The sequence below is a fragment of the Kogia breviceps genome, chromosome 10 (genome assembly GCF_026419965.1).
Source record: "Kogia breviceps isolate mKogBre1 chromosome 10, mKogBre1 haplotype 1, whole genome shotgun sequence".
NCBI lineage: Eukaryota > Metazoa > Chordata > Mammalia > Artiodactyla > Physeteridae > Kogia > Kogia breviceps.
Genome location: NC_081319.1, coordinates 55397153 through 55422862, shown reverse-complemented (window position 1 = coordinate 55422862; position 25710 = coordinate 55397153). Strand labels below are relative to the sequence as shown.

Genomic DNA, 25710 nt, shown 5'->3' with positions numbered 1-25710 from the left:
TAAAAAAAATTATAACAAATAGATAAGGAAATATCTGACTATACACATTGGTTTATTTGTTGCTTTTCGATTTTCCGTGATTCTCAGGAGAAAAAATGTGGAATTCTTCAGTCTTACAATATTTTTCCTTTTGATGATTTTAAGCTGCCTCTCTGTAGTGTTTGCTACATGAAGTATCTACTGTTTAAAACCCATGGCTAGAGAGTTCAGGGGTTGAACATTTTGGTTCCTTAAAATATATTGAGGTTATATAGAAAAGGAAGTCTGAACAAAAAGAGAAATATTTTTGTGGCGGGATCAGGTTCCTTTTATGACTTACTCAGTTTTGGGAGGATGTTGGGAAAGGAGAAAGGCCCTTTAGACTGACACTTGGATGATCTGGAAAATCCCAAAGTAGGGCCCCTGGTTAATCACGAGCCGGCAGTGAAGTTGTACCTCAATTTGGTTAGTTTCCATGTGTGACATTCCCTTGAGAACTGGCTGCATTATGATCCAACTGGAGACATATGGTGTTGTTGAGAAAAGAGTTAGCAGTTTTCATCTCAGCATGTCAGCTGCCCTTGCATTTTAAGAGAAATACTTTTTTTTTTTCTTTTAGCAAAAAGGACATTTTAAGACACTCTGCTCAGACCCATCACTGAGTAAAGGAATTGCATTGTTAAAGGATTTTCCCCTTATTCATCTTTTTTTAAATTATTGTTGATTGAAATTTTAATACAGGTCTCAGTTTTTTATGAGTCTTTCTTTTTGGAAAAAGACAGTGAAATCCTTCTTGACCTGATTGATTTGAAATTGTTTTAGGTTAACCCATAGAACATACAGCTGACTAATAGAATTTAATGCTAAAGACAAATAAAGTCACTACAAGTCCCCCAAAGATCTGAGCATCCTTCCTTGAATAAGCAGGCTGTGATATTAATCTATCTAATATCATAGCTACACCCGATGAAAACATTGTGAATAGCAAGAACTTTGTTATGGGTTTCTCTCTCACGTTTATCTCGTGGGACCATGAGAGGCAGAATAATTATGCTCAGTTAAAAAACTCTTAAGAGAGACAACTTTATGCTTCTGAGATTAACCTTCAATATAATAGAATTAAATATACAATATCGATCATCATCAATACTTGAATTTGCTTATTTATGCTTACTTTGGAAGTCAAATAGAGTTTAATAAAGGCTTCAAATGCTAACAGAAGATGTATAATTTTTTTAGTGAAGTATAGTGGATTTACAATGTTATATTAGTTCAGGTATACAGCAAAGTGATTCAGTTATATATATGCTTTTACATATATATATTCATACATATTTATATTCTTTTTCAGTTTCTTTTTCCTTATAGGTTATTACAAAATATTGAGTATAGTTCCCTGTGTTATACAGTAGGTCCTTGTTGGTTATCTATTTTATATATAGATAAAAACATAGATATAGCATATAGTGTGTATATGTTAATCTAACTCCTAATTTATCCCTCCCCCCTTCCCCTTTGGTAACCGTAAGTTTGTTTTCTATGTCTGTGAGTCTGTTTCTGTTTTGTAAATAAGTTCATTTATATCATTTTTTTTAGATTCCACATATAAATGATATCATATTTGTCTTTCTCTCTCTGGCTTATTTCACTTAGTATGATCATCTCTACGTCCATCTATGTTGCTGCAAATGGCATTATTTCATCCTTCTTTATGGCTGAGTAGTATTCCATTACATATACGTACCACATCTTCTTTATCCATTCATCTTTCAATGGATATTTAGGTTGTATCTGGAGAAAACCATAATTCAAAAAGACGCATGCACCCCAACATTCATTGCAGCACTGTTTACAATAGCCAGGACATGGAAGCAACCTAAAGAAACATAATTTTTTATTTTTAAGTTTGATGTGGAATAAAATGACATAATGCAAGAGGCTGGTATTTTGGAAAGCACTGCAGTAAAATGACTGCTGGGTTCATTTACTCCGTTATGACAGGAATAATTAAATTCACATGCATGCTCTTTGCCTTTCTTGGTCCTCATTGCTTATTTCTTGTAGATGGTTGAAGTCTTATTTTCAGAAACTCATATCTTAATCCTATTTTCTGTTCCATCTTGAGGGATGTGAGTGGGATGTCACAATGAGCCCTGATATCTAGTGATTCCTTTGATATTTGCAAAAGAAGTGATGAATTCCTAACTTTTTAAATACTAATGTAGCTTTAGAGAGATGGTCCTTGCTTGTGGGTGCTAATTAAAATCATCTATAATTGATCTGACCACTTGCAATTAAAATAGAACTTTAAAAAATTGTAAAAACCTCAGTGTTTCACTTTATCAAGATTTGGCATTTGAATTCAGAAATTTGTGGGTTTTTAGAACAGCACATGGATGGTTTCAATGCAGTGCTTTAAGGTTGTGGGAACGAGAGACCCACAAGGATCCAAAAATGACCTAAGATCTTTCAGACCCAAAGACAGCTGTGGAAAAGAGTGAGCTTTGCTTCTAACCTCGCTCTAAGCAAGAAGAGAGAAATCGGATACCATATTCACATCCCTTCCTTCTCCATTAGAGATGACTTGGGGAAATGTACCATTTTTGTTCTGTCACTCTTGACAGTGATTCCTCTTAAAGTCAATGCAAAGTTCATTATTTTCCTGAGATGATGATCTAGTTTCCAAATCCCATCCTGTGTCATTTCTATAGAAGAACAAGATAAAAATCTACATCAACCCCAAACTTTGACATTGATCAGGCTTTCTCTCTCTGAGTTCCTCCTATTTGTTCATAACAGATTTAATTTTAATGAATATATCATGGATCGTTAATGCCTATTACAGCCTCCCAGAACTAGCTCTGTTCACTTTGAATTATAACGTTGTCCCCAGATTTTGGCTACCTGGATCATTGAAGCTAGACATACATCAAATAAAATCTAATTATTTGAATTCTGGTATGTGAGGTACAGGAAATTAACTAAGACCATGTGGCTGTGTTGCTACCAGCAGGTGAAAAGCAGCGGCCAAAGACATGTTAAATAGCGTCAGTCATGTCATTGCTCTGCAGAAAGGGATCATCTGGTATTTTCTCCCTCCCCTAGAGGGAAAAGAAAACACTGTTCCATAAATGTCGCATGTCGTACATATTGATCTTGATGTTTTCTGGACAAAATGAAGCATCATTAGTTGTTTGCTTGACTGACCCCAGACATTTCTTTGTTCCAAAACAAATTGCACAGCAACTTGTGCAGCCCCAAAGCGTTCCATTTTAAAACCTCTAGTAGAAAGGGTAAGTTCCAGGGGAACTTCAGGGATCTGTAGGGCGTGAACTAGAAAAGCTCATGTTCAAAGAGCCCAGGAGCACCATGTGGAAAGGCTTCGGCATCTAAGAACATGTATTGATGAGCAGAGCATTCAGACTGGTTTGAGGATACAGAAATCACGTTTTGCTCTTAAACTAGGCTTTTGCCTGTAAGCACACGTTCTTATCAGTGGAGCAGTCTTTTCAGAAGACAATGGAATAACCCACTTTTAGTATGATTTTATTACTCTTTGGATAATTATATCTAATCCCAGTTGAACTCCAAGGAGTAGGGAAGGGTTGGTTGAGAGAGACCTCACCCTATTTGGAGATCTTTTCAATTTTAGCAAATCTTCTGATCAATAGAAATTTGGACAGATACTTACATGACAGAGGAATCATGTTTTCCAAAATAAAACTGTGTGCCTTCTTGATCCTTTTTTTTTTTTAAATTCATTTTTGTCTGCGTTGGGTCTTCGTTGCTGCTCGTGGACTTTCTCTAGTTGCAGTGAGCAGGGGTTACCCTTCATTGCGGTGCGCGGGCTTCTCATTGCGGTAGCTTGTCTTGTTGAGGAGCACAGTCTCTAGCTGTGTGGGCTTCAGCAGTTGTGGCCCGTGGGCTCTAGAGCACAGGCTCAGTAGTTGTGGCACACGGGCTCAGTAGTTGTGGCTCGCGGGCTCTAGAGCACAGGCTCAGTAGTTGTGTCGCACGGGCTTAGTTGCTCCGCACCACGTGGGATCTTCCCGGACCAGCGCTCAAACCCGTGTCCCCTGCACTGGCAGGCAGATTCTTAACCACTGCGCCACCAGGGAAGTCCCTGATCCTTTGATATTTAATTTTACGATTGTATGTTTATATAAGTAAATAAAAAATGTGTAGGATTTTGGATGTGTATGTAGGGGAGCATTCAAGGAAAAATATTTACAGTCTGATAATATTTTAAAGAAAATGGAAAAAATTAATGTTTGCATAAATTTCAGACTTCCCTCAGAGTAAAGTATCAACAATGTACTAAAATGAAATTTAGATTACAATTCTGAATATTTGAGCAACAGACACATTTTTATCAGGGAAAATGTTGCCAACTCTCACAAGCAGTGTTTCCTCAGTGGTACCAGTCTGATAAGTCACAAATGCAACTATCGTTGAGTAAAAGGCAGCAAATAGAAAAATATTATTGTGTACAGTTTAGTAAAAATATATCTCTGATTCTACTCATGAGAAGCACTGCCTAACTCTTGAGTTTTTCCTCTTTGGGAAACTAAAGCATCATTTGCATAATAAACTTTGCAAACACCTTGATCCCCAACTGGGCGTTGCCTTAGATTTCTCATTAATAAGAGGATTTTTGCAATACTTAGGAGGTACTTTCTGTTGAGCTCTTCATCTTTAATGTTAGTGATGCTTTCTAGATTATTTCTATCTACCAAACACATAGTTGGTTGCTTCATGATGAAACACTGCTAGAGTATTATTAGTGAATTTCACAGAGCAAACTGACCACTTCATAGCCAATAGACCCTTAGAGCCTGAAGCCTATGTTCTTGGCCAATCATTTCTCAGCCTTTCTATGGAGCCATACGTTGTACGGTGAAGGTAGTTTGTGAGTTGGTAACTAATTAGACAGGGAAGAAAGGAGACAGAGATTATTACATTTTGAAATCTGGATAGTGAGAGGCCAGATAGAGAAGGTACAGAGAATCATCTTCAGGAGATTAAAAATGATTGGAATGGGTTTTGAGTCCTGTGCTATAACCTTCCTCTGCCTGTGATCACAGCTGAGGAAGAGGGGTGCATCCAGGAAGCATCCCACATCAAGCATCCAGCAAATCTCTCCGCTTTTGTAATTCAGGGAAAATTTATAACATCTAAAAATCTTATAAAACCTCACTCAACTTGATATGGGTTTTCTGCAAAGTTTGGGGGAGTTATCACTCCCTAGTACAACTCTCAATCAATGGGAAATGAGAGTCAGCAGATTCTAGGAGTTTCCCACAGTGGTAACAAGCTCAGTGAGGCAACTTTTATTGGCTTTTCTTTCTTCCCTGACTTTCTTTTCCTTTCCTATTATGTTTCTGCTTCCTGGCATCAGCTCCCAATTAAACTATCTTGTTCCAGGCTCTGATTTGGGGGAACTCAAATTAAGGGGGGTGATCCAGCAATTGTGGTAGAGAATTATGTTTTGATTTAAAACTTCTGGCTGTAGAGGAAGAAAGGAAATACAGCTAAAGTAGTGAAGTGAATTTCATTGACCAAATATATTGTTTTCATTACTTTATTTTAAAAATTTATAGTAGGATTTATGAACCATGTATTAGGGATGGTAAAGGTGAATGTTAGTGAACCTAGACAGATGGTAGTCAGAGTTTAAATTTAGCAAGAGAGATGTGTAAGAGAATGAGGATGAAGTGCCACCGTGACTTTGATGACCTTAGAAATACTGCAGACACGAAGAGGTGGATCGTTGATGAAAATGGGGAGAGAATGAGGGCCCAGGAAATAGTCACAATGCCAGCAAAGTGAAGGTGAGGGGCGGGCATAGAAAATCATGACACAGAAAAGAATTTGTGAGATTTTGGTCTTTGATAAAGGTAGAGTGGTGGCCATTGATAAATGGGTCCAGTGTGGGAACATCTGGAGTTGATGGAAGTGAAATGATCTTTAGTTGAACTGGGCCTTCTGATTAGTATGTTGGGAAGGTTTTCAACAGGGTTGTAGATTTCCTCACTAACCTTCACTCTTCCAGCGATCTTCCCTAAAGTTCTAATCTTCATAGAAGAAGTTTAGGGGGGGTGAAGAGTGCTAGAGTGATTTTTTTTGTTTATGTATTTGATTCTGAGTTTTCTGAACCAGGGTTTTGTTTAGTTGTTTTATTTGTTTTTATTATTGTTGTTGCTTCAAGCGCTATTGTTTAGCTCAGTGTAGATTCTCAGTAAATGTTCTTTGAAGTTGATGCACAATTCCATGAATAGAATAACCCTCATACTTATATTTGCTTTTAATGGAATTCCTGAGGGCGTATGGGGGATGCCACCTTCTGTGTCATCAACAAACTTGGAGGAAAACATTGAGAGAAATCTTTAAATCTTTTCTTAATTTCTGACAAAAATTCTCTACAACACATTTGTGTATCTAACTATACAGAGAGAGAGAGAGAGAGAGAGCGAGCGCTGCATATTCACAAAGAAAAAGAAACTTAATTTGGTTGAGAAAGATTCTAGTTGCTTTTTAAAAAGCCTCATTTTTCCAGGACTGCTTTCCAAGGTGTTATGCTGGTAATCAAATTGTTATTTCTTTAAAGAACTCATTCTTGAACGGTACAATGATGAATTCTGCTTTCCGACACAGAAAATAGTATTGCCTAATTTATATTGAAATAATGTCTAGATCTTAACTTCTTGCCACTGGATCTAGTTAGGCACTATTACTATGCTGTAGTTTTTTTTTTTTCTTTTTCTTTTTTCACATAAAAATGTGGCTCTCTTGAGAGTAAACAGAAAAGAGAGTTTCTTGGCCTATCCTTTTATTCCTTTTGGCATAAAGTCACTTCTCTCTGCCTATAGGAAGTACTGCATTGGCTTATTATTCCTATTATAATATAATGATATATAATACGATATGTAGTGTTTAATCAATATGATATGGACAATATGTTTTGCTGGCCAAATATTTTCCATAATTATGTATAAGCACCAATGAATAGTAGCAGAATTTGTCTAGAGTCTGCACTTGGCTCCAGAATCTGATTTTTTTTAAGCAATCAAAATTTCATGGAACTGAGAAGATGGGTGAAGAGGTTTTCTATACATCTCCAGAATCACGAACCATCTTCGTCTATTTTTATGTAAAATAATAACTTCATTCAGGTCTCCAAAAATTTCTGCATTGAAGATTTCACAGTAAAGACTTACAAGGGAATTCCCTGGTGGTCCAGTGGTTAGGACTTTGCACTTCCACTGCAGGGCACCCAGGTTCCATCCCTGGTTGGGGAACTAGAATATCACATGCCACACAGCTGAAGCCAAAAAAAAAAAAAAATTACAAAATAAATTACAAAGCCTTAATTTTATTCCTAAAATGATGTTGGGCTTTGCCTTCTGTCAGCATCGCTAATGAGTAGTTAAACCATGAGTGTCTGTCCGAATGAGTCCTATTAGCAAGCAAAGAGGTTTGAGTAGCTTAAGACCAATTAAGACACAAGCCATAGAAACCAAGCTCTGAATAATTAAGTGCTTAGTGCATTTCCACATCTAGAGTTTCATTTAATAGGATTGATTTAAAAATACATTCTAACCAATTTTTGGATAAATGGATAGTAGCCTGAATTAAATTTTTGCCACTCTCTCCTCGTAACTATCAAGAAGCCTGCCATGTACACAGCTCACTATTTATGATCTAATTTTTTAGAATGAAAAGTCTGCAAAGTTTAAGAAAATATTTTAAAAGGAATATAAATGAAAATGCTCTTTAAGAGAGCTCTAAGAAAGCTCCAGCCATCATTTATCTTATAACTGTTTCCTCTGATTTCTTACCTCTTTAAGCCTATGAATGATGAATCAATTAGTTTATTTATTATTTTAGTCATTTTTCATTATAGAAGAAGAAATCTTTCAAAGGATATTGGCATGTTTTTGATCTTTTTTTAGAATTCATATATTTCAAAGACATATTTATCCAATTAGATTGTATATTTTTCTAAGAAAAAACTTTAATGTTTATCTTTCCCTTTTCCTCAAACAACTCATAAACTATTTGAATGTAAAGACTGCACCTTGGTGTTCATGTTTCAAGCATCTAACCCAATGCCTGTCACAGAAGAGTACCAATAATTATTTGTTAAATGAGTCAATATCTACTTGTGATAGACAGAATCATGCCCCTCCTCCCCCAAAGAACTCTAAGTCCTAATCCCCATTCCCTGTGAATATGGCAAAGGAATTAAGGTTGCAGATGGAATTAAGGTTGCTAATAAACGGACCTGAAAGTAGGGAAATTATTCTGGATTATTGGAGTGGGCCCAGTGTAATTACAGGAGTCCTTAAAAGTGGAGGAGGGGACAGGACAGGAGCTCAGAGGGATGCAATAGAAGGACTTGAGCCACCACTGCTGGCCTTAAAGATGAAGCAATGTGGGCAGCTAGCCTCTGGAATATGAAAAAAGCAAGAAATTGGATTCTCTCCTAAAACTTCCAGGAAGGAACTCAGCCCTGTTGACACCATGATTTTATCCCAGTGGAATATGTGTCAAACTTCTGACCTACAGTAGTATAAAGTAGTGAATTTGTATTATTATATACCCTCATGTTTTTGGTTAATTTGTTATAGCAGTAACATAAAACTAATAGACTAGTATAGAACTCATTTCAACTGAATATCATCCAAACTATTTCTAAATTACATTACAAACAGCCTCTGGAGAAATTTCTTAGTTTCTCGTATTTTTAACTTACTTTGTATTATTTGGTGGCTTGTATGTTAAACAGGAAAAACTATCTTGTTAATTATTTTGACTTTATAGTTTCTTTATACCTTCTCATAAAGATATATTAGAATGGAAAACTGTTAAACATCCGAAAAGAGAGTCTTTGGAGATGGGTGATAAGGTATCAGAGAACATTTTCGTTTTTTATTGACGCATAGTTGATTTACAATGTTGTGCTAATTTCTGCTGTACAGGAAAGCAACTGAGTTATACACATATATACATTCTTTTTTATATTCTTTTCCGTTATGGCTTATCCCAGGAGATTGGAAATAGTTCCCTGTGCTATATAGTAGGACCTTGTTGTTTATCCATCCTATGTATAATAATTTGCATCTGCTAACCCCAAACTCCCACTCCATCCCTCCCCATCCCCCTCCCCCTTGGCAGCCACAAGTCTGTCCTCTATATCCACGAGTCTGTTTCCATTTTGTAGATACGTTCATTTGTGTCATATTTTAGATTCTACATATAAGTGGTATCATATGGTATTTGTCTTTCTCTTTCTGACTTACTTCACTTAGTATGATAATCTCTAGTTGCATCCGTGTTGCTGGAAATGGCATTATTTCATTCTTTTTCATGGCTGAGTAGTATTCCATTGTATATATGTACCACTTCTTTGTCCATTCATCTGTCAATGGACATTAAGATTGTTTCCATGTCTTGGCCATTGTGAATGGTGTGGCTGTGAACATAGGGGTGCAGGTATAGAGAACATTATTTTTGACCTAAAGAAATCAAATATCATTTCAAACCATCTGTTTCCGTAAAATGTGCCAGGAAAAGTATACCACTGTAATCTAAATTCATTCAAATGTGTACCTCTTAACTCTCAACCCTAATATTTGCTTTCAGTAATTGCTGTTATTAAAAAAAAATCATTAGGGTTTAGAAGAACTCAAAGAGGTTATAAAGCTGATACCAGCCTTGAGTTTTAGGTGATTATATCTAAAGCATATATGATGCCCCATTCTGGCTCACTGTCCCATGAAATGAAGAGTGCCCTAAAGCTCTGAATAGGTGAGTCCCATAGGAAAGCTTAGTTTTGAGACATAAGCAGAAGTTCAGGCAGATAATTATCAATATTTATTAAGTGTTAACACGATATACAGTTGACCCTTGAGCAACCCCTGGGGTTGGGGCACTAACCTTTCTCACAGTTGAAAATCCTTGTATAACTTATAGTTTGTTCTCTGCATATGTAGTTCCTCCATATCTGCAGTCCTACATCCATGGATTCAATCAACCTCGGATTGTGTAGTACTACAGTATATCAATTTACTATTGAAAAAATTCCAAGTGTAAGTGGACCTGCCCAGTTCAAACCTGTGTTATTCAAGGATCAACTGTATATTCTTATTATTCAAGTGCTTAAATTCATATTGACTTTTTTTTTTTGCGGTACGCAGGCCTCTCACTGTTGTGGCCTCTACCGTTGTGGAGAACAGGCTCCGGACGCGCAGGCTCAGCGGCCATGGCTCACGGGCCCAGCCACTCTGCGGCATGTGCCACCAGGGAAGCCCAGCCTGAAAGATTTTAATCCTGTGAATAATAAGAAGCACTTAAATCAATACGAGGGCTTCCCCGGTGGCACAGTGGTTGATGCAGGGGACACGGGTTCGTGCCCCGGTCGGAGAAGATCCCACATGCTGCAGAGCGGCTGGGCCCGTGAGCCATGGCCGCTGAGCCTGCGCGTCCGGAGCCTGTTCTCCGCAACGGTAGAGGCCACAACAGTGAGAGGCCCGCGTACCGCAAAAAAACCCCACAAAAAACAAATAAAATACTTCCAAGAAATTTACCAAAATATATTTCTCAGCCAAAGATGTATTATAGTTCTGTAGCAAGATTAGGGGGCTGTAAATAGGGTCATTTTCTCTTGAACTGAGAGTGGGACTTATTTTGGACCGGAAGTTGATCAAATAGTGTGCTGTCACTGAAATGTCCTAAAGTAAAAGACTCAACAATGTAAGTTGATTTCTAGCTGTTTGGTGTTAGAGCAGATGTTAGCCCTCCCAGGGTGCTTGCCTGACTTCTATCAGCCAGCACCTACATCTCTCTTTCTAGGTGGGCTGCCCTCAGGCTGGGGGAGCCTGGTTTGTTGATGCACAGTGAGAGTTAGAAGTATCTAGGAAGTCCCATCCCCCTGATGGGGGCAGCCCTTAAACAATGATTGACAGGAGTTGGGCTCTCTGCATCCCAGTTCTTTTACTCCTGATGAGAACACACTGATGTACCCTATACTATCTCCACAGTTTCCCTGACTTGCCTGGACATAGACATACTAGACACACTCTAAGTAAGATAGCAATTGTTGATAGTTATCAGGCTTCTCTGCAAAAAGCAAAGACAGTTTGACTATTGATAAGACCTTTGTTGTGGTGGATAGAATTGCAATCCTGTGTAATGTGAGTGAGTAGGTTACTGGTGGGTAGCACGATTTAGCTGATCCCACTGTGTCTTGATAAAGGTACATCCAAAAGAATCAAAATTGTACCAATATAAAAGATAATGGGGTTTTAATACAAGCATTCCTAACAAAGCACAAAAGCATAGAAATCAAATATTGAAACTTTTTTTTTTTTTTTTTTTTTTGCGGTACGCGGGCCTCTCACTGTCGTGGCCTCCACTCTGCGGCATGTGGGATCTTCCCGGACCGGGGCACGAACCCATGTCCCCTGCATCAGCAGGCGGACTCTCAACCACTGCACCACCAGGGAAGCCCTGAAACTATTTTTTATGAGCAATCACTTTAATATGGTGTGGTGTATTTGAACCAAATGGTGGTCCAGAGACCTGTGGTGTCACTGAGATTCTTTCCCTTTCTGGTGGTCTGCAAGGTCAACATATTTTCATAATACTGGCATATTGTTTGCCTTTTTCACTCTGATTCTCTCATGAGCATAGAGTTGAGTTTCCCAGAGGCTACGTGATGTATGATATGGCAACAGATTGAATGCAGAAGCAGATATTAGAATCCAGCTGTCTTCTATTAAGCCCCAAATTACAGAGATTTGCACAAACATAAAACAAGGCCACTCTTGTGTTTATTTATTTTGTTTTCGAATTTTTTTAATAAAAATATATCACTTGTGGTATCATGTGATTTTTAAAAATTTTTTTATCGGAGTATAGTTGATTTACAATGTTGTATCAGTTTCAGGTGTACAGCAAAGTGAATCAGTTATACATATACTTATATCCACTCTTTTTTTAGATTATTTTCCCATATAGGCCATTACAGAGTATTGAGTAGAGTTCTCTGTGCTATACAGTAGGTCCTTATTAGTTATCTGTTTTATAGAGTAGTGTGTATATGTCAGTCCCAATCTCCCAATTTATCCCTGCCCCCACTTACCCCCTGTTAACCATAAGTTTGCTTTCTATGTCTGTATTTTAAAATAAATTAATAAGGAAGCATCTAAAGTTCTGGGGTTTTTAATGGTAAATATAAATAGATTTAACCTATGTAAGCAAAAGCTCTTCAGAGTCTTTAATAATTGTTAAGAGTGTAAAGAGGTCCTGAAGCAAACATATAAACAATCAACAAACAAAACTTAACAACTTTGAATGTCCCTGCTATAGAGTGAAACTCAAGATTCAAGTCCTTTCATCTTCTCAGAGTTAGAAAAGACTAAGGAAGATAGCCATGATAAAGATGAAGTTTAAAATACCCTCTCATCTTTCTAATATTATGTGGAAAAACTGGATGTGTTCTGGAACGCTATTTTAAGTGGAATGATTAAGAAATTAAGAAATACACTTCTATTAAATGAGTTACACTATTACTTTTTGGAAGCAAGCATACAGATTCCTTAATTTATAGTGAGTCTTTTGTTTTTCAAATGCAGAGGCAGTGTTTATGCTTCTAAACATATGCATCATCATTTTATTAGCAAATAGTATATTGTTTGACCGAGTGCATGAATGTTTTGTTGGAACAACGTGCGTACACGGCATGTGTGGTGTGCACGGTTGTGGGAATGGAACTGTGTGATATGTGAGTGGCACATGAGTCTGTCAGAACTTAGGGAGAGTTTAAGGATAATATTTAAGAGCCAGAAGGCTAACCACAGATATGACATAGGAGTTCTGTTATCATCATAAGAACTGCTAATTCCACATAGTGCTTGTCTTCCAGCTGGACTGTACTTCGGAGTTCTACCCACCATGTGGGATGCATCTTACAGACTTCCAGGTTCGCTAGTTGAAGTAAATAATAACAGTAGTATAATAATAATAAACAATAACACATAACTAATTGAACACTGTATACTTTTAGTTTTCACATAATTTTTTTTAAATTTTCACAAATGGTAGTCTCCTGTTCCAGAGTCCCCAAATCATGATTCTTTTAAGCTTATGGCCTCTTAATCTAATTTGAAAGATCTCTAAGGAAAGTAGTTACCTAGTCATCTTTAGTAACTGGTTATCATTTTAACCTAATGAATTCATGTAAGAGATAAAAGAATGTAAGATACAATTTCTCCTGTAATTTATTTTGAAAAGACACAACTTAATATTTGCTTACATCCTTTGACAGCCCCATCACTTTCCTCATCCCAAGGACACGTGTTTTTCCTTTTTGCTGCATGTATGACGGTAAAGCAAAGTGCAACATCCACTCGCTTGAGAGCCTCCTGGCTGGGATGCTCTTTTTCCTCTGTGAATTTAATTGGCAGGAGAACATATTCTATAGAGAAAACCACCTTCTCCCTTGGAGAATAATGGATCTTGGTTTGACTTTTGGTTCTGTCTCTTGTTACTTTTGAGTATGGGCAAGTTATTTAGTCTCTTTCCAGGCTCATCAAGGGACCTAATGTTTCCATTAGGTGTTTATAATGCCTTCTTCTACCGAAGTGTTGATAGAATTAACTGAGGGATTTTGTGCAGCTCCACAAAAGTCCTGGCAGGAAATGGTAGATATTCCCATTATAGGTAGCAGCTGTTTGCATCTTAAGAATCATTTCATCAACATCTACTCTCTAGGCTGGAAATATAATTTCACTTTTGAAATCTATGAACTATAATCATTGATGGACGTTATCTAGTACATGGACTGTATAAGGTATACCTCTCTTAGAGCTAGGTTAAGACCACCCTTCAGTTTCCAAACTTTTTCACACATATCTCATTCTAGAATACTGTCCAATTAATTAAGTGTCTCAGCAGGAGCTCAACAGTTCTCTAGGAGGGTTAGAAAGAGTAGCGCACCAGATATATATTCACAGAAATTTGCTGTGGTGACGCCCAATTCATAAATACTGGTCACACTTCTGATAGAACCAAGACAGTCGTGTTAATGCAGAGGGTCATTATTTTAGGTAAAACAACTGTAAAAACACAAATGTCTTCAAACCTCTTGTAATGATTTCTCAGCACATCTTTGCACCTCCAGTTCACAGGTCCTAGGATCCCCCTCTACCCTAATTTCCCAAAGAAATCCTGCTCAAAAGTAAATATAACATTTTTCATGTAGATTTTCCTGATTTCCAACTTCTCTGCTCTTAAATTTCACTGCATCCCATTGAATTGTTTTCTCCTATATTGGGTATCCATTTGTGATATAAAGCCTCGTGTGACAATTGCTGTCTACTTACCTTATCCCACTGGATGGCAGAATTATGCCTTTTTTAATCCTTATATCTCCTCCAATGTCTAGCATCTAAACATAGGAGATGCTTAATATAGATACACTGAATTGAATTTTAAAACATTGAGCCCATTATTCCAGTGTGATTTCTTAATACTGTCTTAATAATATATTCGATCAGTAAATACTTATAAAGTGATAATAGAAGCTATCAACTATGACAATTCCATATAGAAATATTTTGCATAATATGTTCCTTTTTTTAAATGTTAAAACATTTAAATCTCAAAAGCTTTCATTGGATGGAAGTCAGTGTTCAAAAATACAAATATCCTTTTCTTTCTCATAAAGGTTAAATTATCTCTCCATTCTACACCCTACTTTCCATTGCTCCCGTCTCCCGATTAAAAAGACAAAAAAGTAATGGGCTATGAAATATAAAAGAAGCAAAAAGAAATAAAATAAATGTGTTAGAACACCAAACATCCTGTTGGTTTTTACAATTAATTCTACAACTAACAACCGACCTACTGTCTTTTACTTACAGTCCTTTGAGAACACAGCTCTAGCCCTTTCAAAGGTTTCTCTCTTCCAAAAGTCCCTGCAGGTTCTGTCCTTGTTGTGCATAGGGGCTACAGTGCCCCGTGCCATCAGCAGAATGGACTCATTAACCTTTCCATTGATTTGAACTGTAGTTTGAATAAATATTTATACCCTTTTCCCCTGATGGCTTAATGAAGTCCTTCTCCCCTTGACCTTTGTCACCTGTTGGTTCAGAAAATTTTTATCAAGCTGTTTGTTTTACATTGTTAATCCCTTGCTGCCTTAGGTTTGGCACAGAAACATCTTCATTCTGGATTTAGTGGAATTATTTTACACTCTTTTGACTTCTGCAAAGAAAATAATTTCTGTCTTTGGGTTTCCTGTTTTAACTTTAGGATACAAACATTTCCAATTTCTGAATATTTGTCTTTCTGTTTCTTGTCTGCCTGTGGAGTATTTCTCTTGATATTCTTTGTATGTGATTTCTTCAGTTTCACTTTTTGATAACAATATCTCCTACAAGATACAGTTAGAGGAGGTGTTAGCTAACACTATGGAGGTAATCAAACCAATATATGTGTGTATCAAACAGGCACTTTGAACACCTAAGCTAAATTTACATGTTACATGTCAATTAAATCTCAATAAAGCTGGGGGAAGAAAAGATAGAGCCACGACATGCCTGTTTCCCTGTCCCCACGTTCTATCAATGAACACTTCTTCTTTTTTTTTTTGTGATATGCGGGCCTCTCACTGTTGTGGCCTCTCCCGTTGCGGAGCACAGGCTCCGGACGCGCAGGCTCAGCGGCCATGGCTCACGGGCCCAGCCGCTCCGCGGCATGTGGGATCTTCCCGGACCGGGGCACGAACCCGTGTCCCCTGCATCGGCAGGCGGATTCTCAACCACTGCGCCACCAGGGAAGCCCTGAACACTTCTTTTATGAGGAGAATAAAAGGGGGTTACTATATGCCAAATATTGTGCTTAGGTGCATTATGAATTATTCTATTTTATTCTCACAGTGCTCTTCAGAAAAAGGCACTGTTCCATTTTGCAGATGAGGAGGCTGAGACTTACAGAATTTATGTAAATTGCTCAGACTCACACATAGTAAGTGGGCTGATTGATCCCAGGATTAATTTCTGCCACTTACTGGATACGTGACTTGGACAAGTTACTTAACCTCTCTGTGCCCCAATTTTCTCATCGGCAAAACGGAGATAATCATAGTTCCTTTCTGTACTATCATCGTGAGGTGGCTGTGGATTAAATAAGTTAACCCCTATATATTGAACTCTTGGAATGTTCCCGGTAAATACTAAGTGCTTTTTAGGTGTAAGTAGCACTTAGTTATACTGTCATAATGTTTTTTCTTGGATGGAAAGGGGAAGTACTATAGGAGAGGAAATCCCATAACTCTTCCTCTATGTATGTTTTCCCTCCATTCCCAAACTTGGAGGACCATGTTTCTTCTTTATTTGCTAAATAAGATGAGTATTAATATTCTGTATTGGGTTAAGTGTTTCATTCCTTTAGTACATTTGAAACCTTCCTCTTTGAGATTCAGTTGCTCACTTCAATACTTATTCTAGCTTTTAGAGGAGTAGAAATATTTGGCCATCACTTTCAGCAAACCATGTACTTCATTTTTATACTAGTGTTTAATAAGTGGTTCTCTTGTTATAATGGAGAGGTAACCTATTTATAGAAACTTCCTTTGGAGAAACCATCTTTCGTCAAACACTAAGCTGTAGAATGATTTTTTTTCTTTTATTTTTGCTGTTTTGAGTTGTATATAAAGTTTGAGAGCTGGGTCCAGAAGAAAAGGCACATTGCTAAAAAGCCGCAATTAGAGGAATTACAGACTTGTTTTTTTCTCCTTCTATATGGTATCCTCTCATTGGATGGACTAAAGAAACAATGGAAACTGAATGAGACCTGATAATGCATTTTTATTCCCTGTATTCCAAAGATAATGGAGAAAGTATCTTGCTTTCAGTACTGCTTCCAGGCTGAAAAGTACCACTTAGAAAAGCAATTACTACAGGTACCTAATTCAAAGAACTGACTAGAATTCCTTTTGTGGTTACAAAGGGGCTATGAATCTCAAAGTCATAAAGAATATCTACTGGATTGAAAAAATTTCTAGCAATCCTAGATTAAGGCCAAAAAATCAAAATCTCAATGACATGTTAGAAAATCTGTATAGTTTAATGACTGGAGGCACAAAAAGATGGTACTTTAAAGCCTGGTTTATATGGTGGTAATTCAATGTCCTTTACACTAGTAGACATTTAATATTTTTTTCTTTATTTATTAAGCAAATATTTTTAGTTTGAGTGTAAAGTAGACCTAGGAATACGTTTCCAGGGTGAGGAATAGACATACAGTGGAAGAAGAGTAATGAAGGGACCAGAGAATGGGGGTAAAAGGAGGGAATGAGCAATTCCACTTGGAGGAGAGATGCCCAGATCAGATCTTGATGAATCCTTTGAATTGAACTAGTTGGGGCTGGTTTGGTCTGATTGGGCTTAAACTAGGTACTTGGGTTAAGTTCCGTACAGTTAGATTTTTTAGAAACCTGAAGTTGATCCATTTTATTTTTAACTAAGTGCTTCTATATTAAAAATATTAAGCATTTGTCTATCACATTTCTTACAAGTGTTTTTACCTAGTTTACTGTAACTTCCATTTTTTAAAAAAATAGTTTAATTTTTATGTGAAGTAAAGTAATCTTCTCCACTATAACCTTTTAAAAACAACTTTGACTGTAAGAGATTTCATTAGCATTCACTTCTGTATCTTTTACTTTTCTTCTACATTTAACTTGTTAGTGTACTTAGTGTATTTGGTATCAACCAAGTATCTAAATTGATTATTTAACAAGGTATCTCATCAGTACTTAGAAATTAATGCATCCCTTGCTCATATTTGATATTACCTTTCCCTGTACTAGGTTAATTATCTGTGATATGTGTGCTTACTTTGCACAAGAGTCACAACAGTACATGTATCCAACATTATACTGTATCTCACAGAGCTAGTCCCTGCTCTAGATCTTACTTTCAGATTTTTATTTATTTTTATTTATTCATTTTTTAAACATCTTTATTGGAGTATAATTACTTTACAATAGTGTGTTAATTTCTGCTTTATAACAAAGTGAATCAGCTCTACATATATCCCCATATCTACTCTCTCTTGCATCTCCCTCCCACCTTCCCTATCCCACCCCTCTAGGTGGTCACATACTTGAGGACACGGGGAAGGGGAAGGGGAAGCTGGGACGAAGTGAGTGTCATGGACATATATACACTACCAACTGTAAAATAGACAGCTAGTGGGAAGCAGCCACATAGCACAGGGAGATCAGATTTTTATTTTTTAGTTTTAACTATTTTGCTTCCAGACCTACTTTAAAATCAGTTTTGTCACACTGTCTCCAAAATGAAAATGACATACATAGTTCCTAAAAACTCCCTTATGCTGCCCCTTTGTAGTCAAACCCTCCCTTTCACCTTTAGTCATTGGAAACCGCACTTTGTTTTCCATCCCCGTAGTTTTGCCTTTTGGAGAATGTTATATAAATGCATTCATGCAGTGTGAAGTCTTCTAAATATGCCTTCCTTCTCTTAGCCTAAGGATTTAAAGTCCATGCATGCTGTTGAATGATCATTAGTTCACTTCTTGTTATTGCTGTGTAGTATTTCTTTGTATTGTTGTGCCTCATTTTGTTTATTCTTCAGTTGAAAGGCAGATAAGTTTTTTGAAACTAGATATGACAAAGTACCCATTTTTGATGCCAAATCAGTGTCTTTTTTTGGGGGGGAGGGATGTACTATTAATTGGGAGTGGGTCCTGGATTTTATCTGACACGTGGAGTAATCACTATCTAATCCTTGACTTGTTGTCTCTTATGTAGCTAAATTTTAAAATACTAAGCTGTTTATTTTCCTGGAAAATTTATAACTTGACTATGATGGATTCTTTTTTCAAGGTACATTTGGTTTATGTTATATTTTGAGTTGATAATATGTACAAATAGTTACAACATTCAAAAGAACTTCACAGTGAAAAATAGTTTCTCTCCCTTTCCTGCAGTGGTCACCCTAGTTTTCTCCCTAAAAGAACTGGTGTCAACATTTCTTGTGTTTCCAGAGGCTGTTCATGAATACCAAACATTTAGATTTTCACTCCAATCGTAGCAAGTAGACACTCTCTTCTAAACCTTGATATTTTTCACTGAACAAGGTACCTTCAGGTTTATTCTTCACGGTGCAAGGAAAGCTGTTTCACTATTTTTGATGGTTGTATAGTATCCCATTTTATTGATACACAGTGCTTTTTATAAAAATGTTTGAAGTTCCTTACTTATGAATATCTAGGTTTTTTTTAATCCTTTTCTATTACAAATAGCACAGAAATGAACATTGATATTTGTACCTTTTTTCACATAAATGCAACATATCTACAGGAAAAATATGTAAAGTGGACTTGGCAGGTAAAGTAATACTTTCTTGCTTATTAGATTTGGATAAATTTTGCCAAACTGCTCCTCCTGAGCCCCACTCACACCAGTCAGTATAAGAAGTTCTTTCTCCTGACACCTTGGCCAGTATAATGGTTATGAATCTTTTTCGTATCTAATATAACAGGTGATATTTTACCATATTGTAGTATTAAGAGTAATAAAAAAATGTAAATGAAGGTTGAGCATCTTTGCATGTGTTTAGAGCTTTGATATTTCCTCTTTGTGAACTCTGTTCATATTGTTTGTCCAGTTTTCAACTGGCCTTCTTGTTATTCATTTGTAGGTACTTTATTACAGTAAAGAAAACTGGTGTTTGTCAGTCACTTATCTTTTTTTTTTGCGGTATGCGGGCCTCTCACTGTTGTGGCCTCTCCCGCTGCAGAGCACAGGCTCCAGACGCGCAGGCCCAGCGGCCATGGCTCACGGGCTCAGCCGCTCCGCGGCACGCGGGATCCTCCCGGACCAGGGCACTCACTTATCTTTTGACTTCATTAATGGTGGGTTTTTTTCTTTCCATTTCAGATCTTTTAAGACTATACACACACACACATATAATGCCCACTCTAAAAATATTAAAATATCATTGTTTTCTCTACTACCGGTATCATTTCATCTTTTAAAATCTAATTGTGAAATCATCTAGAATTGATTTTAGCATAAGTTGCAAAAAGGGAGAAACGAGCTTTATTTTTCTTTATTTCCTGATAGTCAATTGTTCCAACACCACTTATTGAATGATACATTCCTTCCCACTGAATTCAAATGCTACATTTTTCATCTATTCAATTACCATGTACATTTTAAAATTTCCTTGAAATTTCTATTTTTATTGTTTTGTCAAATCCGGTTAACTTACAACTTTAATAACGAGTAATTTCTATGATGTTTTAATACCTGGAAGGGCTATGCCCATCACAACCTTGACAATTTTCTTCTTTTTAATAATATTTCTGATTTATTTTTTGACACTAACTTTAGAATTCATTTTTTACCTACTCCCCCCAAAAATATATGGTCATTTTATGACTCGTTCATTTGTGAGACAAACCTATTGTTTTCAAGAGGAGACTTTCAACTTTGAGGGCTAGTTACCAAAGGAAAACTATGACTTCACCTGGCAGCCATTCCAAATTATAGCCACGTGTTCCAGAATGGTTTCTTGCTGTGCTAGACGGTGTGACATAAATCACTTCCACTCCATAGGCAATGCTAACCATTTTCTGCCTCTTACAACTCACAATTTTAAAGGCAGAAGGTATTACAATGTCTTAGAATTCTGCATATTTACAAGTGATTCAGCTAAGAAACACCAACCATGATGAGATCCTTTTCCATTTTCTTTGACTGTGAACACATTTTTACTGAAATGAACAGCTCTCTTCTACACTGATATTGAGAAAAATATTTCTTTCCCAATATTTCAAATACAGTTAAAAAATCCACTCTGGAAACAGTGGTGGAAGAAAAGCAATATATGAAAGTTAAAACATTGTATCAAAACAAAATATAATTGTGCTGTAAAGGTTAGATCTCATATTTAAAGAATGAAAATGCTTGCATTATACAACTTGTTTCTGAAGCATCTTTTGTAAAGTACAGCAGGCCACTAGGAGGACTCCATTACATAGTTTACCTTTGTGTAGATGGGACTTAAGAATGTATTCTGTGAATTTTGGCTCTGTGAATTTCCAAAGAGCATGATTCATTCCTGAGTAATCTGTAACCCATACTTCTTGTATAATCATTAGAAAAGCCTGCCTTGATGATTTTTCATTGAATATCAAAGCTCTCAGAAGTATGCCTCTGGGAATGACCCTACACAGATGTAGAAGCTTCTCCAGAATGACCCAGGTGTTACCCCCGCTTTCGTCTCTCTGGTATTGTGATTTACCAAGTGTTTTACAGGAAGAGATTAAGCCTTCTGGAGAATTGCTTAATTTTCAAAAGAACTGCTTTTTTTGTGTGCCTGCCCCATTTTCTTGCTTTTTGAGTCAGTTTTAGGGATTTTGAAGTTGAAAATACTGAGCTATTTTATAGCCTCCACAGTAAAAGATTTATACTTTGATATGGAATGAAATTTCCCCAATTGCTTGATCTTTGAAATACAAATTTGATTTACATTTACTTTTCAAAGCTTTTAATTCTTTTTTGGTGAACATCCCCTGACACTGAGCTCCGCAGATCTTCTGTTTGTTTAACTTTGTCTCCTCCCTTCCAAGTGAGTGTTGGACTTGGTGGGAGACAGTCAAGGAAATCAGAGGGAACCCTCACACCGGCCCCTGGTAGAATATGCACCTTATTCCTCTGTAAGGAAATTTACAGAGGAAATTGTGTGTTTGTGACATTATGTAAGAAATCCTGCTTTCAGAAGGCCTTTTATTTATTTTTTAAAGCCTCTCATACCTAAGTGGGGTGAGTAGGTGAATAACATTGATTTCTTTCGAGAGGAGTGTTATGTAAATGCCACCTGGTAGAATTGCATTTTCATTTCCTACATTGATCTCATCTTAAAGCCTTGAAGTCAACCCTATTTTTTGTGTGTATTGCTGTTTTCACAGAAATTCCATGTTGCAAAATGAAAGTGACTGACCAGAGATGTTGAAATATGCTTAAAAGCCTCTTACCTATCATCTTTGGAGTTTCAGAATGTCATTAAAAAAAAAAAATCCAGACAAATAAATGATAAAAGGAACAAATGGTTGTGTACTTTAGCTGACATCATTATTCAAATAGCTTCTCGGTGGTTTCTTTTCTTTTTCTTCTTTTTTCTTTCCTTCTAGAAAATCCATTTTTGGAAGATGGCTTTGAACTAGGCCCAATCTATAAGGAATAGATCTTACTGTTTATCATTAAAGGCGGAGGATTTTCTTACCTTAGAAATACCACAGTTGAGCTCATCATTAAATGGCTAGAACTGCCCTCTAGTCCGAAACTCCATCTACTCAGCTAGGAGAACCAAGACAGAACCTCCTCCTCTTCTAAGATACCATGGTGGGATCCACTAACAACTTGTTGGTGGATGTCCCAGAAAAGACTCCCATTAACAAAGCACTGACAGATATGTCAATGCATTTTGCATTTATATGACAATATCTTGGACACATAAATAGGAAAATTGAATTGGCACTAGCATGTAATGGTTACTTCTGTACTTAATCATCGCCAATTTATTTTTTCCCTAAAATGACCAGATTCTACTTTTTAATCTAAAGATAACGACACACCTTAGTTTCCAATTTGTTTTAAATCCTGTCATAGTTTATTGAATATATTCAGTTAACTAGAAACATCACTGAGCTCTTTCTTGAGTGATCTAAAGTCTGATGACTTATTAAAGTAAATTTTAGTGTACTAACCAGAATTCAATGTTGTATCATCATAGCTTGTCTGTTAACCATATAATGCTATGATTTCTCTTTTGGGCCTCTGCTATTCTCAGTCTAAAAGTAACAGAGGGAGGGCTTCCCTGGTGGCGCAATGGTTGGGAATCCGCCTGCCGATGCAGGGGACGCGGGTTCGTGCCCCGGTCTGGGAGGATCCCACATGCTGCGGAGCAGCTGGGCCTGTGCGTCTGGAGCCTGTGCTCTGCAACGGGAGAGGCCGCAACAGTGAGAGGCCCGCGTACCGCAAAAAAACCCAAAACGAACAAACAAACAAACAAAAGTAACAGAGGGTTAAAAAGAGGAGAGAAAATGGATTTAGAGCAATATCCAAACCTTGGTTCCCTGCTTCATCCATAATTATCATTCATTTTTCACAGTCTCAATTCCAGTTATCAAAAAATAGGTACTCAATCCAAATTCCACTTCAGTTTCTAGGACAGAAATTCCCATATGTTTTATTGTTTTTCATATTCCAGCTGAATACCTTCCTTTCAAATGTAGGGCCCCTTATGCTTTGGCTCCACACTCTGACACTTACCAAGGTTCCTAGCCTGGTCCTCTACCACCGTGGCTGCTCAGAAAAAAAAGGGCTGCATGAAGTGAACTTGAACCAGAGATCAGAATCCCAGCTCCACCACCTACTGGTTGTGTGACCAGGGGCAAGTGACTTAACCCCTCTGTGACTCAATTTCTTCACCTGTATAATGAGAACAATAATAGCATCTACCTCATAGGATTTTTAAGTTAAATGAGGTTATAGATGTAAAGCCCTTAATGTAGAGTCACCTCCCAATAAGTACTCAGTAATAATATTTATCATCATCACCAACACAAATAGAGGTCAATATTATTTATTCACTTTCACCTTGCTTTAGCACATCCTAAACTCTGCCATCAAGAGTTTTGGAGTGGGAGACAGCTACTCTTGTTAGCAGCCCTAATTACTTTCTAGAGTAGCAGCGCAATTCAACAACAACAAAGAACAAGAAGAGAAATTGCTTGAGTGAAACTGTCTGTCCTGGCATTTAGTCTTTACTCAGCAAGTACTTATTGAATCTCTACCATTAATCAGGCAGAGTGCAAGGCCCTGAAAATATGGTGGCAACCAAAATAGTTCTGGGCCCTGAACTCATGAAACTTAATGTTTGGGTGGGAGACAGTTGATAATCAGATAACCCCCAAATGTGTAAATGCCTATAAATTACAGAACAGGATGCAATGAAAAGAATAAGATATGACCTATTTTAGTTATCAAGAAAAGCTTTCTGGAGTTGACTATTTAATTTGAGACCTGGAATGGACATAGGAAGGTAAAGAGTGGGAGAGGGGGGTGGGCATTACAGGCAGAAAGAACCCATGTGCAAAAACCCTGAGGCAGAAGGAGTGAGGGGTCTGAGCAGTTGCAGGACAATTGATGCCTGTGGAGCCCAGGAAGGAGAGAGCAGGGCTCGGTCATAGGCCAGGATGGGGGGGCTGGTCTGATCCCTCAGGGCCTCAGAGACCTCCTTAAAGGTCAGGACTGGATTCTAAATACATTGGGAAGTTTTTTTTTTTTTTCATTGGGAAGTTTTTAAGCAGGGTGGGGTGACATAGTCCAATTTATATCTTTAAAAGATTGCACTGGTTCATGTGTAGAAATTGGACTATAGAAAAAAATGAGTGGAAACCAGGTGACCATTAGAAGCTATTGCTATGCACAGGAAAGAGCTAAAGATGGCCTGGGGGTGGGGGCTGGAGACAGTCTTATCCCAAATTGCATTTACTTTTTTTGATTACATTTACAGTTACATTTTGGAGGTAGAAGAGGCAGGACCTGGGTGAGAGATTGCATGTTAGTTTGGGGGGAAAGGATGGCTTCCAGGATGAATCCCAGATGACTCTTAGATTAATGATGTGAGTAACATTACTTCCCATTACAGATGTAAATAGGTGGCGTCATCATCTATGAAGGTAGACAAGATGAAGAATGCTTTCAAAGTGGCTGAAGAGTCTGTGTTCATTTCTGATCAGGAGTCAGTATAGATGCCTGCTAAAGATTAAATAAAATAATTCATATAAAGAACCAGTAAAATACCTGCATATAGCAAGTGCTCAGTAAAAACTATTTACCTATAAGATTTAGGCTGGGAGCTTGCATATTTGACATGGTACCTAATAGAAGGGCCTGTTAGCATCAGAGACTCTCCGGTCCACTGTTTTTGTTTGTTTTGAGGTTTCACGGGCCCTTTACTGCGATGGCAGAGGTAAATTTGCCTCATTTGTTGGGAGCACAGTTAATACAAGCCACTGTATTTCACAGCTAGTCACATGGCTCTGTTGATTTACAATACATGTAGATCGGGAAGAGTGAGGGAAACAGTAGCCTGCAAGTTAATGTTTGAGGGCTGACTCTTGTCTTCCCCTTCTCTAGACACGTGCAGGCAAGTACTTCTCTCCTAGGTCCAACAGCTGCTCTTCCAAGCCCCTGTCTGTACCAGGCGCTAAGCCATGGATGCTGTTGCCCAGTACTCATTTGAACCGTCTCTCTGACAGTATCCAAAGGAATTTCAGGATATATGCAGTTTTCTCTGAGAAAAGCTTCTCTTTCCACATGGAAGGGAAATTAGCCTTTAAATCCCTTAAGGATGCTCTTTTTTTTTTGCGGTATGCGGGCCTCTCACTGCTGTGGCCTCTCCCGTTGCGGAGCACAGGCTCCGGACGCGCAGGCCTAGCGGCCATGGCTCACGGGCTTAGTTGCTCCACGGCATGTGGGATCTTCCCGGACCAGGGCGCGAACCCGTGTCCCCTGCATCGGCAGGCGGACTCTCAACCACTGCGCCACCAGGGAAGCCCAAGGATGCTCTTTTTTAAAAAATGAAAAAATAGGGCTCCCTGGTGGCGCAGTGGTTGAGAGTC

At 37.6% G+C, this 25710-nt stretch overlaps 1 protein-coding gene across 4 annotated transcripts in view; it reads left to right on the top strand.

Annotated features, from left to right (window-relative positions):
- The window catches only part of RBMS3 (RNA binding motif single stranded interacting protein 3), a 1499266-nt gene that overhangs the window by 1267554 nt on the left and 206002 nt on the right, over positions 1-25710 (top strand). The gene's annotated exons all lie outside the window — the stretch shown is intronic.